Genomic DNA, 5160 nt, shown 5'->3' on the forward strand with positions numbered 1-5160 from the left:
ACCTCACCCACTAAGCCATCTCCTCAGCCCTATTTTAAGAATTTTAAGAGCACCTTCAAGTCTTCTGAATGTACAAGTTTGGTAAGATATCATCTAGAAATTTGGCAGTCACTGTTTTTAGCTAACTAGAGTTGACACTACTATAGACATACTCCACAAGTATACCAACAGCCCTGAACATCACAGTGTAGGATAGAGCCACGCCACAAAGAGAACCTCAAGTCCTTCCTACTACAGAGGCTGATGGAACACTGCATGATGATAGCCCCACAAACTGTAAGAGGCCTAGAATGTTGGGGTAATTGTGTTTTAAGATACTGGAGGTGACTTTTACCTGTTTACTAGAAGATTTCTGTGAAGGTTTAAATTACTTCAAGCAATCTTTTAAATTGCATTTCTAATATGACAAAGCTAACATTTCAATCATAGAGAAAAAACCTTTAAAAAAAACCAACAACAGAAGATTGCCATTTAAATGTGTTCCCCTTGTCCTTCACATATATAAGAGTTTACACTTTTGAACTGTGGTAATAAAATCCTCTGTTCCTAAGAAGTCTTTAATTAGCATTCTACATATTGTTCTTTGCTTTATTTTCTGTAAAATTGGTAAGTAAATATTATATATATGTATGTGTGTGTGTGTGTGTGTGTGTGTGTGTGTGTGTATCAGAATCTCAGTCATAAACAATGAACTTATGACATTTTCAGGAAAATGAATGGAACTAGAAATCACTATGTTAAACAAAATAAGCCAGGCTTAGAAAGCCAAACACCCGGTTTTGTTTCATATGCAGAATCTAGCTTTAAGTGTGTGTGTGTGTGTGTGTGTGTGTGTGTGTGTGTGTGTGTGTGAAAGGAAATCACTAGAGGGGAGGAAGAGACTTTCAGGGAGTGGGGAGGGAGGAAAAGAGAGGGTAACAGAGTATATCAGAGATGAGAGCAGAAGGGCGTGTTGCCTGCGCTACCGCCACAGGGGGCATCATTTGAGGGGAAGAGACCACTGAGAGGCAAGGGGGCACGGAAGATGAGGAGAGCAGTGGGGATGAAGAAAAATTGGAGCAAATCATAATGGCACATTTGTATTAAAACTCTATAATGAAAGTCATTAGTTTGTATGCTAAATTAAAGATGTAGAATATTCAAGTTAAAAGTGTTCTAAACTTGTTTTTTGAGATTCGGTAGTGTAACCATGAAGTCAGCAGGGGGCACCACAAACACCTCCTTTGCTGTGTGAAGCCAAGCTTGGCTGACTAGGGTTTTGGGTGGGGTCTAATGCTATCTCTAACAGTGACATCACTGTAGCAAGCATTTGTGACTTGGGTATTCACGTTATTAACTAGGCTTCCTACATAGATTTATTTTGTTTTGATTTTTGAGTTTTAGAAAAGGGAATGAATCTGATTATAAATGGACATGGACTAGAAACTGTCACAAGTGGGACATCTTTTCAGTTCTTATGAACTGTTTCCTAGTAAAGGCTGCATCCTCCTTATCTGGAATGTTCTGCCTATTTCCCCCACCACACAGCCTTGATTAACAGCACCATTGCAATACACTGGCTTTGGGGAGAAACTTTGTTCTCTTTAAAAAAAAAATAGACTTTTATTCAAACAAAACTGGGTACTGATATCCTTCCTTATTATGTATGTATAAGTGTTTATGTCTATATATTTGCTATTATTGTTGTTTGTTTATTGCTTTAGGAAGTGGAGATTGCATGACTATCCACAACTCATGGAAAACAAAATCTCTAAGATGTGTATATACAAATCATTTTACACCATAACTTTACAATCTGAAGCAATCCCACATTCCACCACACTCAGCAGCCCCAGTCAAACACAACCACGATGGGGTGGCGGGGGCGAGGCAGGGGTAGGCTTGTAGGAAACTGGCTAAATACACTATTCATTTGTACCTTTGACATCTTTCAGTCTCAACCCTCAGCTTTGACAAAGAAACTGTCCTCTGAGTTTAGTATTTCTGAAATACATTCTTTGGGATTCTTTAGCATAGTGTCATGGAGTGAATGGTTAGGATGGGATGGGCGGCCAGAGTCTCCACCTATTGAGTTCCCAGAAAAAGAGGCCATCCTCACGAGCAGATGCATAGCTGCTGGTCTTTACTTTGTCCCTCCCTCACTATATTGATCACCATTGCTGCTCAGATCAGTTTGAACCCCCATCCACCACCATCAGAAGTTGAACATTAGGATATGGGTAGGGAATGGCAGAAGAGCCCTCACGACAGTTTTTAGAAAACATCTTGATTTGTTGCTGTTGTTTTTTATTTGAACTTACATAAAACATTTGTTTTTAAATGTGCATGGGTGTTTTAATTGCATTTATGTAAATGCACCACTTGCTGGATTCCCTTGGAGGCATCTCCTGGATCTCCAATTACAGATGGTTGTGGGCCACTCGGCGGGTTCTGGAAATCTAGCCCAGGTCCTTTGGAAGAGCTACCAGTGCTATTAACCACTAAGTCATCTCTCCAACCCTAAAATATTTTTTGGTTCATGAGTTTGGATTTTTACATTGTATTTGTGTTAGCCATGTTGTTCCCATATTAAGTGTATTTTGAGCTATCAGCTCTACCGTAGCTCTGATGCTCTTTCAACCTTGTTTAGACATTTTATCATATTTCATTTTGGGCAAGGAAAACACAGAATAAAATCCAACCTCAAATCTTCATGTACAAAAGAGTCTACTTCCCTTTCAGGTTTGCAATTAAAATATTAAAATTTAGCATGGTCTCTCCTGGGACCACCCAAGTAGAGGGAGCACACACTGTGGTTTCAGGACATTGTTGTTTAATCTTTGGGGAGTTTCAGTTTCTCCCATCTGTAGTATGGGAATGTTATTCAGCTTTGTTACAACTAAAAATCATTAAATGCATGAGAGGGTGAAACTTGCTTAATGTGCAAATAGCAAGTAATCAATCAAAACTGTACAGGAGGACAGACAGTTGGATGGACAGACAGTGAGCTTCCTTATATCTGGAAAAAAAAATATATATATAGCTTTTGACTGTAGCAGATGCCAAAGTGCCCTACCCTAAGGATAATATTTTGTTAATATTTAAAAATGCTCAGCTTTAAACACCTTTTTAAGTCTGTGACAAAGGAAAACAATTTTAGAAAAAGCCAAGCCTCAAGCAATGCATGGCCAAATAACCTTGTAGAGTTTTGGGCATCAGACTCCATGAATGCACACGGGATCCTGACCTGGAGCTCATGTGAGCCTGGGCAGAGAGAACTGGGGCACCTGACCAAAGCCAGCACAACCAATCATGACAGAGTGTGGCCACCACACCCACCTGCCCACCACTGGTCCCCTGGAGAGGAGCCAACCTGTCTGCTTTTTTCCTACCAGGCTGAATTCTGTGTTAGCTCTTCCTGGAAATTCCTGTACCTGGTCATGCAAAGTGGCAATACTGGCCAATATAAACCAGGTTCAGAAGCGAATATATATATATATATCTCCAACTCTTGAGTGCTTTTTGTGGTTGGTTAACTGGAGGGCAGAGAGGTCATTTTGAAAATGCATTGTAAGCATCAGACACCCCTTTATTAATCTTATACAATCTTGCAGTCCTCTGAAAGTTGCAGGCAGAGGTACAGTTTGGTTTGGAGTCTTATCAAATCACATTCATATTTGAAACTAGGCTGTGTGGCTGTTCTAGATAAAGCAGTTGGTGTTTCTGCTCTTCTGTTTTTATGCCTTTTACTCCACTGCCACGTTTTAAAATTAGAGCTTCCTATATACTTTTCTTGGAGGTTGGCCGCATTCTAGTTATGTGCACCCTGGCATATCTTCTGCCATTTCCAAAGTTGTTCAGTGGGGTTTTGCTCTTGCCAGCTTTCATGATTCGCTGCATGCTTTGGAGCCAGTAATGAACATGGATAATACACTGAGGATTGCAATGCAAGATGAGATACTGAGAAATGGGGACATGCAGAGAAGCATGTTCAACTTCTATTTTATAGTTTTGAGAAAACTTAAAAAGTGAGTCTATATTAAAGCTTATGGTGTGTCTCTGTGAGTGTGTGTTGTATAGAGAGGAACATATTAAAATATCGGGATCTGTAAAGAGAGGAAGTTGGAGGTTCTGATTTTTGAGATGGCTTCTCAGCATTAAGGTGGGGAGTTTAATGTTTTTTTTGTTTTTTGTTTTTGTTTTTCCCTAGCCAATCAGCATCCTCTTCATTTAAAAAGATACTTCACAAGTATTCTGAGTTTCGGGCAGACAGGCATAGTATACGACGTGATTTTATTTTTCTTCTCGTTCTACATACATGTCCTAATCCACTTTGCAAAAGCTCAGTGTTCACCTAGCAGAGTACAATTCAATATTAATGCATCTAAAAAGTTGTACAGTGATAAGCATAATGGAATTCAGAATATTTCAATCAGCTATCACTCCCCCCAGCCCCCACCCCTCCCAGCGCTGCAAATCCTTCGTCTTGGGCCATCACTAATCTATTTCCTGTCTTTGTAGGTTTGGAATGGTGCAATGCGTGTCTTTTGGAATTGCTTCTTCCACTGAGAATCCAATATAGCTTACAATATTTGTCCATGACCTTCTGCCTCCGAAGATAAATGTTATTTTTGCGTTTCTTGCTGAATTAGAAAATCGAGTACAATTTGCATAAGGCAAAAATTAGAAACTAGTTAACGCAAGTGGGCCTGTGTTCTTCTACCACAGAAGGAAATCCGTATTGCCAATGACAAAAAGCAGACTGAAGGCACTAGGCACTGAGCACTCTACGTCATAAGGTCCCTTTGGCGCGCGGGGAGTGGGGGAGGGGGAGGAGTCGGGGGTGGGGGAGGAGGGGGGAGGTGGCAGAGAGAACGGTGGAAAGAAACTCTCAGGTTTAACAAAGAGGATCCATCAAGGGGTGTGTGTGTGTCAAAGTGTTGGGCAGCTGTCTTTTAAGAGCAAAACTTCCTCCTCTCGAAAGACTGATGGTTGAATACTTAACATAAATCAGTGTAAACCCCACCTCCGTGTCTCTACAGGGTTCCCTGGGGAGCAGGTTCCTCAGGGTCAGCAAACAGCAGCTTAAACCACGAGCAAGCTTTCCCTCCTGCCCTTTCCCCTTCTTCTCGCTGGCACCGTTGAGCCTCGCTACCGTTTGCTCAAATATTTGGAAGTAAA

This window comes from Onychomys torridus, chromosome 17 (assembly GCF_903995425.1).
Source record: "Onychomys torridus chromosome 17, mOncTor1.1, whole genome shotgun sequence".
Lineage (NCBI taxonomy): Eukaryota > Metazoa > Chordata > Mammalia > Rodentia > Cricetidae > Onychomys > Onychomys torridus.